Source organism: Dioscorea cayenensis, chromosome 16 (assembly GCF_009730915.1).
Source record: "Dioscorea cayenensis subsp. rotundata cultivar TDr96_F1 chromosome 16, TDr96_F1_v2_PseudoChromosome.rev07_lg8_w22 25.fasta, whole genome shotgun sequence".
In the NCBI taxonomy this organism is placed as follows: domain Eukaryota; kingdom Viridiplantae; phylum Streptophyta; class Magnoliopsida; order Dioscoreales; family Dioscoreaceae; genus Dioscorea; species Dioscorea cayenensis.
This window is the reverse complement of record NC_052486.1, coordinates 11,809,000-11,824,393: the sequence shown is the minus strand read 5'-3', so window position 1 is coordinate 11,824,393 and position 15,394 is coordinate 11,809,000. Positions and strand designations below refer to the sequence as shown.

The following is a 15,394-nucleotide window of genomic DNA, read 5'->3' as shown; positions in this document are numbered from 1 at the left end:
ATTTTCAATGATCATAAATAAATTGGGATGTGTATTTCCTAGCATCTCTTGAATTTACTGATTATGCACTAACATGGTGAACCAGTTACAGGAAGACAAGCTATTTGCAGGTAATGGCTATATTCGCACATGGGATGCTATGAAGAGGGCTATGCGACACCTTTTTATTCCACCACACTTCCAGAGAGATCTATATAACAAGTTACAACCGCTTGTTCAAGGTACAAGAACTGTCGATGAATATTATAAGGAGATGGAGGTCCTGATGATCCATACCAACATGCGAAAAAGTTTTAAGGCGAGTATGTCAAGGTTCTTAAGCGGTCTCAACCGTGATATTGCTGATCAAGTGGAGATGTTCCCCTACAACACTCTACAGGAGCTCGTACATCAAGCAATGAAGATGGAGCAACAACAACAGCATGGCGGTCGGGGGCGTACCATACCCAATCGTTCCACTGCCCCACTTGGCGCCGCACCCAAGGTACCACAGGAGATGGCGCTACTCTTAGGCCGACGGTCGCTACATCTGTCACACCCTTTGGCCTCATGTCGACCACGTCAACACCTTCGCTGGGCTCTGGACAAAGTGATCAATGGCCCACTTCTTCAATAGCTACATCTTCTTCTACATCCACTATGGCGTCTTCTAGCAGCCACAACATAGAGTGCTTCAAGTGCAAAGGGAGAGGGCACATTGCTTCTGAGTGCCCCAGTAGGAGGACCTTGCTTATTAATGAACAGGGTGAGTTGGGAGTCTGAGAGTGATCCCGAAGATGATGGTGATGCACATGATAAGTCAGCAGATGATGTTGATTGTGTCATTCAGGTTGATGTGGGAGATTGCTTTATTTCCAGTTGTATGCTTAATGTCAACGCTGTTGAAGAGGAGAAGGGATAACGGCGTAACATCTTCCATACTCGCGGCACTATTAAAAACAACGTATGAAGGATAATTGTTGATAATGGCAGCTGTAGTAACATTGCTAGTTCAGACTTTGTGGAGAGGTTGGGGTTGAAGCAGCGTTGTCACCCTAGTCCATACAAGATGCAATGGCTCAATGATTATGGATTGTTGCGTGTTAGCAACATTGTAACAGTTAAATTCTCTATTGGGAAGTATCATGATCAAGTGGAGTATGATGTTGTCCCAATGTAAGTATGCCAATTATTATTGGGACACCCTTGGTTGTTTGATCTTGATGTCCATATTAGAAGCCATGCTAACTGACTCACTTTCATGTTCAAAGGGGTAGCATTTCACACCCCTTGCGAGTGCATACCGCAAGTGCACCAGCTGTTAAAGTAATAAAATACCCTGGTGAGTTGGTAGTCGTATCTACAGGGAATGGTGATCATAAACACAAGAATTCTTATTTAACTATAGTGAAGATGATTCAAAGTGGTGTGAACAATATCGATTCAAATAGAAATAAAAAGAACAAGAAAGAGACGCAATAAAATGATAAGAGAGGTAATCGATAGAAAGTGGGGTACCAGGACATTGCTCCAAGTGCAAGACCGATCATCACATCTCCTAATTGATGTTTAATGAGTCATGGAAATCCTTAAACACACGGTCCCAAACCTAAGGTCAACTGTAACTAACCCTACACTATGCCCTGGCAGAAAGGAATGCCCTCGATGCCTCACACTGTGTGGAGTTGCAAGAAGCTCTAAGGAGTCCAAGTGATAAACCCTATTTTTCTAATTTAGATCTAACCCTTTTGTCCAAGCGAAAGACCCATAGTCACGATTAAGCCCCAGCACTAAGGATTACTTCAACGTTTTACTCTGTTACTTGCACAACTAAGACCCAGCGGAGTTCCTCTCTTAGCAATTTACTTTATTGTGACCGCAAAGAACTCTTGGAATAAGGAGGTAGGATAAATCATACCGGAAGGGAAAGGGGATGTTCCGCTACCTCTCGACTCACCCTCTCAACCCTCTATAATCTAGCTTTGTCTATCCCTCATAGTGTGTCACTCATCCACAAGGATTACCAAGATGGATTCTCAAACCTAGTGTTAGTCTAAGGGAAAATCACTTCAACAAGCATTCATGATTGGAACTCAGAACATCAATTAAAGAAATCATAATGAAAGGTCAATGAAACAAAATCATCCTAGGGTTTAAAAGTCTAAGAACCCACTACGGGTTTAGCTCTCTATGGAGCAAGATACAATCATTAATGAAATCGAAAGTAAAAACATGCAATCCATAAGTAAAACACCCTTGTAGTCCGTATCGATGGTCTTGTGGAGTAGCCTCATCTTCTCCAACGGTTCCCTCGTCAAGCCTAGGGCACACCTCACCGAATCAACACCGACGAAAGCTTCCCTAATAAGTATCTTCTGAAGGAATGCCGTGTTGAAGGCCATAGAACCACTCCAAAAACCTTGCCAAGGCCTCTCCAAACCCTAGCCGCGAGTGCCTCCAAAGTTAGGGAAAAAATGAGAGAAGGATTAGAAAAAGATTCTTTAAAATATGTCAAATCATGACTTAAATAAGCTGGAATCGCGCATCCACACAGGTGTGTGGAATTTCCACATGCCCGTGTGAATCTCTAGGAATTGAATTTTCAGCGAGCTATGAATACTAACTGCTACAGTAATTTCCTGCAATAAACTGCTGCAGTACTTCACCAAAATGCTCTCGAATCCACACTTTTCATTGAGGCCACAGGAATGGGTACACATCCATGTTGTCGATCGCATTACCTCTTCAATAAAAGTCACATTGATGAAGACTTGCTAGTATTGCACAAGTTGGAACACATGAGTGTGATTGCCTTTGTGCCCTTCCAACTTGTGTAATCGCTTGAGTACCATGGAGGTTGGTACACACCCACATGTCTTTGAGCACAACTTGTGTTTTCACATTTGTTCACTACAAGACTTCATCAACAAATTGTATCCACGATCTACTTTTGGTTCATTTCTTCCACTATTGTCTCCACAACCCTACATGCACAAAAAGACACAAATACACATACATAAGCTATAAAATCTGAGAAAAGTAATGCTCAATGTAAGAAAAGAATACTTCATATTACTCATACACAAGAACTTATCACTTCCCTATAACTCCGGAGGAAATATTGATGGATGATCTAAAAGAGAGCGAAAGAGAGAGAAAGAGAGAGTGCAAAACACATGAGTGAGAGCCACCATCATAGTGAGCGAGTGAATCCAAAGCCAAATAAAACCCCACAGCTTAAATTAACCAAACCTCGGGAAAAAAAGGGTTTAGTAATGATGGCTAGGAAGGAGGTGATAAGTGCTTTTGTATAAGTAATACAAAGTATACCTTTCTTATATTGAGCATTAATTTTATCAGATTTTATAGCTCATTCATGTGTATTTGTGTTTTTTGTGCATTTAGGGTTATGGAGACAAGTTTGGAAGAAAGGAAGCAAAAGTAGATCATCAACGGGATTGTTAATAAAATTCTTGGATCGAACAAGAGTCAAGGCACAAGTTATGCTCAAAGACATGTGGCTGTGTGCCAACCTTCATTATGCTCAAGTGAATACACAAAGTAGAAGGGGCACAAAAGCAATCACACTCATATGTTCCGACTTGTGCAACATTGTTAAGAGCTTCGTCAATGTGGTTTAATTGAAAACGCAACATTATCTACCGCATGGATGTGTGCCCAATCACGTGGCCTCGATGAAGAAAGTGAATTCGGGAGTATTTCATGAAGTACTATATCAAAAACACTGTAGCAGTTACTGTTCACAACAAGTAGGAAAAGACAACCTAGAAATCCACACAACCGTGTAAAAATTCTACATGCCCGTGTGGATGTCTGATTTCAGCCCTATAAATGCCGCTTTTAAGAGTTTATTTGGGGGATCTCCTTCATATCTTTTGCCCATCTATTGGGGCGAGCGCGGCTATAGTTTAGAGAAGCTTTTGCTGGGTTTTAGGAGTAGTTCTACTGCATTCAACATTGAGTTCCTTTTGGAGAAGAGCTATTGGGGGAGCTTTCATCGGCATTGATTCATCGAGGTGTGCCCTAGGTTTGACAAGAGAACCTTTGGAGAAGTTGAGGCGGCTCCTCACGACCATCGACATGGATGACAAGAGGGTTTTCTCTATGGATTACTTGCACTTACTTTTGATTTCAATGTTGATTTTGTATTGCTCCATAGAGAGCTAAATCCCTACTGGGTGCGTGTACTTGTAAACCCTAGGATGATTTTATTTCATTGACTTCTTTTATGTTTCCTTTAATTGATGTTTTAATTAAGTTTCAATCTTGTATGCTTTGTTAATTGATTTTTCCTTAGAGTGACACTAGGATCGAGAATCTATCTAGGTAATCCTTTGTAGGGGGTGATAACTTTATTAGGGTTAGACTTAGCAAGGTTGAAAAGGGTTGAGAGGGTGAGTCGAGAGGTAGCGGAATGTCCCCTTTCCCTTTCGACGTGATTTATCCTACCTCCATGTTCCTAGAGTTCTTTGTAGTCATGATAGAGTGAAGTGCTAAGAGACAAACTCCACTGGGGCTTAGTTGCGTGAGCAACATAGTGAAGCGTTGAAGTAACCCTTAGTGCTGGGGCTTAATCGTGACTAGAGGTCTTTCACCTGAACCAAAGGGTTAGATCTATATTAGGGAATGGGGTTTATTACTTGGAATCCCTAGAGCTCCAAGAAGTCCTACATAGTGTGAGGCGTCGAGAGTTTCCCTTTCCGCCAGGGCATAGTGTGAAGGACTAGTTAAGGTTGACCTCAGGTTTGGGACCGTTTGTCTTTGGATTTCCACAACTCATTAAACCTCAATTAGGAGACATAACATTAGTCTTGCACTTGAAACAATAGTCCTAGGGTGAGCATTATCCGAGTACCCCATTTTACAATCGATTATCTCTCCTTACTCCTCTTGCTTTCTCTGATCTTTTACTCATCTTTGCATTGATTTCTTTAATTCAACATCACAAATTGATTTTCATTCTAGCTAAATAGCAATACTTGTGTTTCTAAGCAACTATTCTCTATGGATTTGACTACCCACTCACAGTGGTATTTTATTACTTCGACGACCCGTGCACTTACAGTACACACAAGACCCGTCAACAAAACCTGAGACTTTGTCGTTTCATGAGTTTTTGTGCTACAATACTACTACAGTTCTTGGGGCTCTAAAACGCCATTTTTGGTGTCATTTTTTTTCTCTTTTGGGTTGTCAAGCTCATCTGGGCATCCTCAAGACCTGTAACATGAATAAGGCCAATTAAACCACACAAACAGCAACAAATCATCAATTTATACACAAATAATACAACAAGAACATATATAGAATACACATATTTAGGTGTTTATCAATATTCAATTACCCATAACATTTTCTTGGTTTCTTCTACTTCCTTACATTTTTCCATGGCCATGTTTTCATCCTTCCCCTTTTTTATTCAATTTCACTGAGGTGGAAATTCTATTATGTGTTCCAGTGGTATTGATGCCACTTTATTAGCCTCTTCAACCTCCAATACCCCAATATCCACTTCCACCTAAATTTCACATTTGTTCTCTTTCTTTATAGTGTCATTCTTAGATAAGACTTCTATAGTTGGTTTATGAATTGGTGGTAACTCTGCCGATATTTTGGAAGATTCTCCTATCTGGTTCTTCATTCTTTGAAGAGATGGTTGGGCATTAAAAATTGTCATATCCATGGTTTTAAAATGAGCATTTTTTTGTATCATGAATTTTGCAAACACCTCCTTTGGATTGAATTTCCCTTAACGAGATTGCTCACTATCAACGACTGGAGGATGATAATGCCACGGTTCTTAAAAGAGGGGTTCTTGCTTGTAGCAATCTTTGGTGATGGTATCCCCACTGTTACGTATGATGATTTGCCAAAAAATTGGGTGCCCACTGATGAATGCGATCCGCAAGTGCACGGAGTCGTCAAGTAATACCTCTCGTGCGAGCACGAGAGGGTCGATTCCCCAGGCCCAAGGATCTACCCTTACTTCCTCTTCGCTTATTGTCTAGCCGATGCATTCGAAAGGTTTCTCTAATCTATTAATTTGAATAAGATAACTACAAGTGAAGACTAAAAATACTGGAGAGGGGTATAAAAATCGGGGAAAGGAACGGTCACGGATCGCGGATTCCCTAGGGGGCTACTAAAGTGCACGGATGCTAAGAATATCATGCAATTGAAGGTTTGGACCTAGAGATTTCCTAGATTAGGTCAACCCGATGGTCACGACCATTGACCCCTAATCCGGTATAAGTATTGACACGTAATTTCTTCCGATCAAATCCTCATACGATTGCATTAACAAGTGGGGAAATCCCTAATTAGGGCCGGAACACAACTCGGTCTAGCCCTAATGGTGGAGGGGCACAGAACACCCGATGGTCACGGCGATTCGTACATGAATCCCTTCCAAACTTGGTGTGTCTAGTACAAGGGCGATGGTCACGCTACCAAGTACAACCTAACAGCTTTGGTTTTACTGTAGTTTTTCATGTAAGCAACACATCAAATGCACCAAGAATGAATCTCAAAACACAACAATTGCAATAAACAAACTTAAATCATCCAAATATCAGAAAGTTCACCCCAAGGTTCACCGCATCCGGTGACCTTGGGGTCTACTCGTCCATACAAACAAATCCAAGCAACAAATCCATGCAAACAACTACAAAAGGCATAATAAAAACTCCCTCAAACAATGGAAGAAGGAAGACAAGCCAAGCTGGGTGGAAAGGCTTTCCACGGACGCCGCAATGGGAGGGCGGCTTCCCTCGCTGCTCTACAAACTCCCAAAGAAGAGATCGATGAAGATCTAGCCAAATCCGAGCTTCTCCCTTAGATTTCCCTTCTCCAAAAACATGTAATCTTGCCTCTCAAAGATTGGTGAAAAATCGGCTTGAAGAACCCTCCAAAAACTCCTCCTCTTGCCCTAGAAGAAATCGCCTTTATATACCCCGGTCAGTCTACGCGGGCTCCATGCGGGCGCATGGAGCCCGTGAAGCTCACGACCAAATGCCCAAAACCTGCCGTGCTCAAAGCTAAGCTACGGTGCTTTTCTGCATAGATTTTTTGCTACAGATGTTTTTTTGCTACAAGAATCGAGACTTGAGAATTCCTGAAGAAACCTCACGGGCATCCATGCGGGCGCATGGAGCCCGTGAAACTCCCAAAACCAAATGGTCACGAAAGAAGAACAATGACCGCTATGTTGTCGCTACAGAGGTCGCTACAAAGACGGGACTCCCCAAAAATGCCGCTTTTTGATGTCGAATTCATCCGATTTGCATTTTTGAGCATTGTTTGACTTATTTAAGACCTGCAACACCGAAATAACCAATTTAGACATAAAACGGGCATCAATTCGTTAACATGTTCACAAATAATACACGATTAATACATATAAAATGCATACATTTAGGCGTTTATCACCCACCTAAATATAGATTATAAACATTATGGTTTGGATTGCTTTGGCTTGATTTCATGGAAAAAAGTTTTTCCATCTTTTTCTCAAGTGCATAGATTTTTACGGCCAACAATTTTTCTATAAAATCCATAGCCCTGTGTAAACAACAAAACTAAAAATAATAAGCTAATAAAGAATTTAAAATAAAAGGAAAGCATATATATATATATATATATATATTTACAATAAGAAATATAAATGACTAGAGCAGTAATGAGAAAGCTTAGAATACAAGTAAATCATGAAGAATCTCATAAATAAACTCCCTTAGATGTAGACTAGAGGTGGTGACAAGAATTCAGTGGATCGGTGCCGACGAACTTCTTGATGATCTCCTTGATAGCAACCTTCTTTTCTTCCTTAATCTTGCTTCTCAGATCTTCCTTTTTTAGCCCCTTGAAGCCGTAGAAGATGATGGTAGAGAAAGGATGGCCAAAAGACCATCTTCTTGATGCCCTAGATCCTCTTTTAATGTCATCTGCCCAAGCCTTAGGGGTTCCATGTGGGCATATGGATACCTGTGAGCTTCCCATCCTTTTTGCACAAAAAATATCTCAGTGCTACAGTGCCTGCTATAGTAATTTGACTACAGTAATCTGCCTACAGCAATTCTACTATGGTATCTACAATAACTAGTGTGGAATTCTCCAGTGAGCTTCATGGGCATCCATGTGGGTGCATGGAGGTCGTGAGGCTTTCAGCCAAGCTCCTGTAGATGTGAATAGTTACTCTACTACAGTGCCGCTATAGTCCCGAACCCTAAGATGTAGTTTTTGATGCTGATTTTTTTTCAAATGCATTCTTCAGCTTAGCTTGCCTTCTTTTAGGCTTGTAACACAAATAAAACCAATTTAAACACAAAAAGGGCATCTAATTACCAAAACATATATCAATAATATAAGAATTATAAGTATAAAATACATACATTTAGACACTTGTCATATAACGATGAAAGAATCCATGAAAGCTAATGAAAAAGTGATCCCTTGAGTGTAAAGACCTCTCTAAAAACCTAGCCGACTTCTTCCCAAAACATGTGGAAAAAGATAGATGAATACTCTTCAAAGCGGCTTTTTATAATCTGGAATCTTGATTTTACATGGCCATTGACACGGCCTCCAACCCATGTGGAATTTCCACATGCTACAGTACACATAAATAGTAACCCCCCTAAAACTTCTTCCTTGAGGCCACAAGGTCGGGCACACACCCGTTTGGTACTAATGTGACCTTATGTCCAGTGAAAGTATTGAGAGTTCTTCTAAATCCTTTTCACAAACTGGAACACTAGTATGTGACTACCTTCGTGACCTATCGTCTCATGAGATGACTCTTAAACCCTCAAAAGTTGGCACAAACACGCATGTATATGAACCCATCTCTTTCCATGATTATACGTTGAGCAAAAGACTCTCAAAATGTGCCTACATCCCTTATCTTTATTCCCTTTTGTTCCTACATACCTTTATAGCCCTATTTACCTATAAAAATACTAAATACACTCTATGAGCCATAAAATCTGATAAAAGTGATGCACAATACATGTAAAACATACAATAAAATATGTTTACACAAGCACTTATTAGTACCCAAAGAGGATTGGGTAGTCGAATCCACAGGACCGATAATCTTTTAGTACTAATTTCTCTTCCAATATCTAGCCTTGACGAGTGTACAATATTCGTGTATTTTATATTAATTTGTACACTCAATTGGCATGTATTAGAACCATATTGTGGAATTCGATGCTAAATATAGTTTGTTGTTCATTAATAGGCTTAAGATAATACTTATGGATGAGAAAGAGCCAAAAGAAAATAAAAAAACCTAGTGATCTTTTTGACTACCTACTAGAGCTTCTAAGAAGGAAAAGGGAATTAGTTCAAGGTTAAGAGTTTGAAGGATCTTACTTGTTCATTGAAGTAGCACTTAGCATTTTAAGACTCAGTACTTTTTGCATGTGGAGTGATTAGTATCTAGAGCTATACTAATTAAAGTCAGTGGGCTAGACCAGCTCAGGGCAGATGAGATAGAAGATTCACACACATGACACAAACATATAAGAGGTAAGACAAGGTCTTTCTGTTGTGCTTACTTGTTGTAACTTAGCATCCATATTTCATTATCCATTGCATGTAGATTCTTATATTTATTTGAGCCGGAGGTAATGCATTTAGCAACTTATCATTCTCTTTATTTTTCATGATTTGTTTGATTGGGGACAAGCAAACGCTTAGCAGTCACTATAGCACATAGAAAATTTTGGAGCCAGAAAATATTCCAAGTCATACAGCCTCAATACAGTCTGGGATTGACCCCGAGATTGATACTGTAGCAATGGAAGCAAAGGAATTGGCCTCAATGAGGGCCTCATTGACCCCGGGATGGCTGGAATTGGAGAGTTTTTGTGCCCCATTTGACCCCTATACGACCCCTATACAGCCCATATACATGAGAAGTATAAAAGCACATTCTAGGGCATGAAAGGAAAGATTCTTGGCAGCAATAACTTGGGGACATGATAGAGGAGAACGAAGACATCAACAAGAAGAACATCCTTAAGGCTAGATAGGTGGCAAAGAGCTTGATCTTCAAGGGGAAAGAGTCATCACCAAGGGAGGAGGAGTGAAGGGTCATTCGACATTCATTTGGCTAGAGGAAGCATCATTTTGTCAGCCTTGCTCTTCTTCTTCATCATTTGGACTAGGGAGTGTCATTTATGAATTTATTTCTTGCTTTTCTTGACTTTGTTAAGCTTGTTTGTAAGATGGCACATTAAACCCCCTAGGCCACCGGATGTAGGTGAACATTGGGGTGGGGGGGTTCATTATGTATTTTGGATGCCTTGTCTTTAATTGAAATGCTTGGGATGATTTATGATTTAGTTCATTTTTCTTCATGCCTAGAACTACTAAATGAAGAGATCCATAGTTCTTTATTGAGTTGTACATGTAGATGTGACCTACTCACATGTATTAAATCCCTATTGAACTAAAAGGGGTTTTCTTGTATCAACATACTGAGAAATTGGATGTCGGTAGCCCTCTGAATCTTAAGGATAGACTTAGAATAAGCATGTCCTTATTTCAGGATCTCCTTATACATAATGCAATCGTAGGGATGTTGGTTAAAGAGAGATTCTTATCAACATTCGTATGGGATTAGGGTTGAATCACCGAGAAATTGGGGTTGGACTCATCTTGAGATCCCTCGGTGATAAGTGCTTGTGTATTAGTAATACGAAGTATTATTTTCTTACAATGAGCATTATTTTTCTCATATTTTATAGCTCATACATGTGTATTTGTGTTACTTTTGTGCATGTAGGGTTGTGGAGACAATTATGGAAGAAAAAAACCTAAGTAGATCGTGGATGTACTTTGTTGATAAAATTATGGAGTGAACAAATGTGAAGACACAAGTTGTGCCCAAAGACACGTAATTGTGTGCCAACCTCCATGGTGTTCAAGCAAATATATGGTTTAGAGGGGCACAAAGGCAGTCACATTCGCGTGTTCTGACTTGTGCAATGCTAGCAAGATCTTCATCAATGTAATTTTTATGGAAGATGCAACGTGATCTACCGTAGAAATGTGTGCCAATTCATGTGGCCTCGATGAAAAGTATGGATTCGGGAGCATTTCGGTGAAGTACCATAGTAGTTTACTATAGTAAAATTACTGTAGCAATTCACTGTACTAGTTACTATTTACAGCACGCTGAAAATTCTATTTCTGCAGATTCACATGAGCGTGTGAAAATTTCACATGCCCGTGTGGATGCCCGATTCTAGCCCTATTTAAGTCGTGATTTCAACTATTTTGTGGGATCTTCTTTCCATCCTTTGGACCATTTTTTCTCATCTTTGGAGGTGCTCGTGACTAGGGTTTAGAGAGGCTTTGGCAAGGGTTTTGGAGTAGCTCTATGGCCTTCAACACCGTGTTTCTTCGAAAGATAGTTATTGGGGAGATTTCGTCGGCATCGATTTGGCTAGGTGTGCCCTAAGCTTGACGAGGGAATCTTTGGAAAAGATAAATCTACTCCACAAGACCATCGACACGAATACCAAGGGGGTTTTACTTATAGATTGCATGTTGTTACTTTCGATTTCATTATTGATTGTATCTTGCTTCATGGAAAGCTTAATCCTAGTGGGTACTTGGACTTGTAAACCCTAGGATGATATTGTTTCTTTGGTCTTTCTATTATGTTTCTTTAATTGATGTCTTTAATTGAGTTCCAATCTTGAATGCTTATTGAATGGATTTTCCCTTAGAGTGACACTATGGTTGAGAGTCTACAATGGTAATCCTTGCGAGTGAGTGACACACCATGAGTGTTAGCAGAAATGAGATTAGAGGGAGATTAGAGAGGGTGAGGTCAGAGGTGGCAGAACAGTCCCTTCCTCTCGTCGTGATTTATCCTACCTCACGTTCAAGAGTTCTTTGCGGTCATAATAATCAGAATTAGCTAAGAGATGAACTCGCTTAGTACGCATAGTAACGAGTGAAGTGTTGAAGTAATCCTTAGTATCGCAGGGGCTTAGTGTGACTAGGGGTCTTTCGTCGGGACCAAAGGGCTAGATCTATATTAGGAATAGGGTTTATCACTTGGAGTTCCTAGAGCTTTAAGCAATCTTGCACTGATGTGACGTCGAGGTCGGCGATTTCTACGCCTGGCATAGCATAGGGTTAGTCACAGTTGACCTTAGTTTTGGGACCGTATGTTTTAGGATTTCCACGAGTCATTAAGAATCGGTTGAGAGACATAATGGTCGGTCTTACACTTGAAACACTAGTCCTAGGGTGAGCAATATCTAGGTGCCCCACTTTCTGTCGATTGCTTCTCCTATCATTTACTTGTGCCTCCTCCTTCTTTACTTGTTTCTATTTGCATTGATTTTATTCACACCACTATCGATTCATCTTCATTTTAGTTAAATAGCAATCTTTGTGTTTCTGATCACTATTTTCTGTGGATAAGACTACCCACTCACTAGGGTATTATTACTTCGACAAACCCGTGTACTTGCGGTACACAAGCAAAGGGGTGTGTTAAGTTTTTGGCACCATTGCCGGGGAATAGGCGTTTTAGAAACACTTTGCACTTTACTATTTTAGCTATTCACCATTTGTTCTATTTCACATTTTTGTATTTTTCCATCATTCTAATTTGCTTTTCTTTATTTGGTTGCAGCTCCAAGTTATGACCGGAGGAAACCCTTTGACATTGGTTGAAGGTGATCCTAAGCTTGAACGAACACTCCGTAGAAGGAGTAAAGAATATGTGCAAGAATAGTAAAATCAAGCTGAAATAGAAGGTGAAGGGTCAGATAATATGATAGAACAGAATGAGCAGCAGAGGACACTCTCACATTATGCCAAACCCGCAGTTCTGGGCACACAATCTAGTATTGTGTATCCACCGATTACAGCTCAGAATTTTAAGCTAAAGCCAGTATTCATCCAAATGTTACAGCAGTCGGCACAGTTTAATGGTTGGGCTGATGAGGATCCGAACAACCACATCGAGAACTTCTTGGAAGTGTGCGACATGCTTAATTAAGGCCAATGGAGTTATGGATGATGCTATTAGATTGAGGGCAGATAAGTGCTTGTGTGTTAAGAATGTGAAGTATTCTTTCTTTACGATGAGCATTTCTTTTATCAGGTTTAAGTGCTAATACATGTGTGTTTGTGTTCTTTAACGCATGTAGGGTTGTGAAGCTAAGTATTAAGAAAAGAAGCTAATACTGTAGCCATATACTGTAGCAATATACTGTTCACATCCGTCCAAAAATCAGATTTCCAGAGAATCCACACGGGCAAGTGGAAATTATCCACGCCCGTGTGGAAAATCCACAGGGGCGTGTGGATGCCTGATTCCAGCCCTATTTAAGCCGCGATTCAACCCGATTTTGGGGATCGTCTTTCCTCTTTCTCTCCAACTTTTCTCCATCTTTTGAGAGGCCATTTACTAGGGTTTTGAGAGGCTTTTGGCAAGTCTTTGCAGTTGTTCTCCGGATTCGACACGGCGCTTCGCTTGGAAGAAGGTTATTGGGGGAGCTTTCGTCGGCACTGATCCGGCGAGGTGTGTCCTAGGCCAAACAAAGGGACCTTTGGAGAAGACGTGGAGGCTACTTCACAAGACCATTGACATGAATACCGAGGGAATTTTCCTATGGATTACTTATCTTTACTTTTGATTTCATTGTGCTCCATGGAGAGCTAAACCCCCTAGTGGGTACTTGGATTTTGTAAACCCTAGGATGTTATTGTTTCTTTGACTTTCCATTGTGCTTTCCTTAATTGATTCTTTTATTTGAGTTTAAATCTTGTATGCCTATTGATTGATTTCTCCCTTAGAGTGACACTAGGGTTGAGAGTCAATATTGGTAATCTTTGTGGATGGGTGACATGCCATGAGGGTTAGACAAAGCTAGATTGAAGAGGAGGTGAGTTGATAGGTAGTGGAGCCTTCCCTTGCCCTTCCGGTGTGATCTATCCTACCTCCATTTCCTAGATTTCTTTGCGGTTACAATAGAGTGAAGTGCTAAGGGATGAACTCCTCACGGGGGCTTAATTCTTGTGACAGCAGTGAAGTGTTGAAGTGACCTTAGTATCTGGGGCTTAATTGTAATTAGGGGTCTTTCACCTGGACCAAAGGGTTAGATCTACACATAGGAATAGGATTTATCACTTGGAATCCCTAGAACTCCATGAAAATTTATGCAGTGTGAGGTGTTGAGACTGAGTGATTTCTTCACCGGGACACAGTGTTAGTCAAGGTTGACCTTAGGTTTGGGACCGTGTGCTTTAGGATTTCCACAACTCATTGACGATTAATTAGGAATTATAATGGTAGGTCTTGCACTTGAAGCATAAGTCTTAGGGGGAGCATTGTCCAAGTACCCCATTTCTATCGATTACCTTACCTCTCACTTATTTGTGCCTCTCATTCTTGTTCTTTTTATTTCTGTTTACATCATATCTTATCAACACAATAATTATTCATCTTCACTTGGTTAAGTAGAAATTTAGGTATTTTTATTCCCTACTCTCTGTGGATACGATACCACACTCACTTGGGATTTATTACTTCGACAAATCCGTGCACTTGCGAGTTACACGCAAGGGCGTTGTCAAGGGCCTTTCCATTTTCCTTCAATGGGAGAGCAAAGTAATGGCTACATTCATTACCTAGAGCATCGATCACTACTTGGGAGGAGTTGGTAGAAGCTTTTCTTGCCCAATATTTCCCTCCTGGAAAATCTGCGAAGCTCAGGAATAAAATATCCTCCTTTGTGCAAACAGAATTGGAGTCTCTTTTTGAGACATGGGATAGGTTCAAGGAGCTCCTACGAAAATGTCCTCGATATGGGTTCCCTGAGTGGATGATCATTCAGAATTTTTATAATGGTTTGAACACAAGCACAAGGCAGTTACTTGATACAGTAGCAGGAGGTACCTTAGGAAGCAAGACCCCTGAAGAAGCCCGACATCTCATTGAAGAAATGGCCATGAAAAACTACCAGTGGAACACAAGAGACAGAAAAAAAGTAGCCAGACTTTATGAGATTGATGTAGTTGCTTCTTTGGCGGCCCAGGTTGAGTCATTGAGCAAGAAGTTAGATACTCTAACTTCTCCTAGAGTGACGGCCCCAACTAGTTGCACTAGGTGTGAAGGAGGTCATGCTTCATCCGATTGTCCAATTTCTATTGGTGGTACATCCTCGGTAGAACAAGTGGATTTTGTGGGTAATGCAATGAAAAGCCAAGGCAATCGATATAGCAACACCTACAATCCGAGTTAGAGGAGCCACCTGAATCTTTCATGGAGTAATCAAGGGTAACAAAAGGCCATGGCACCACCAGGTTTCCAACAACAATAACAACAAGCCCTGAACATGGAAAATTGAGTTTCAGGTTT

The 15,394-nt window shown here is 40.6% G+C and overlaps 1 non-coding gene across 1 annotated transcript; it reads right to left on the bottom strand.

Moving 5' to 3' along the window:
* Positions 1 to 14,741: 14,741 nt before the first annotated feature.
* On the bottom strand, positions 14,742 to 14,848 carry LOC120279695. The gene has a single exon (XR_005542001.1). It is a non-coding gene; the product is annotated as a small nucleolar RNA R71 (small nucleolar RNA).
* Between the last annotated feature and the right edge of the window lie 546 nt (positions 14,849 to 15,394).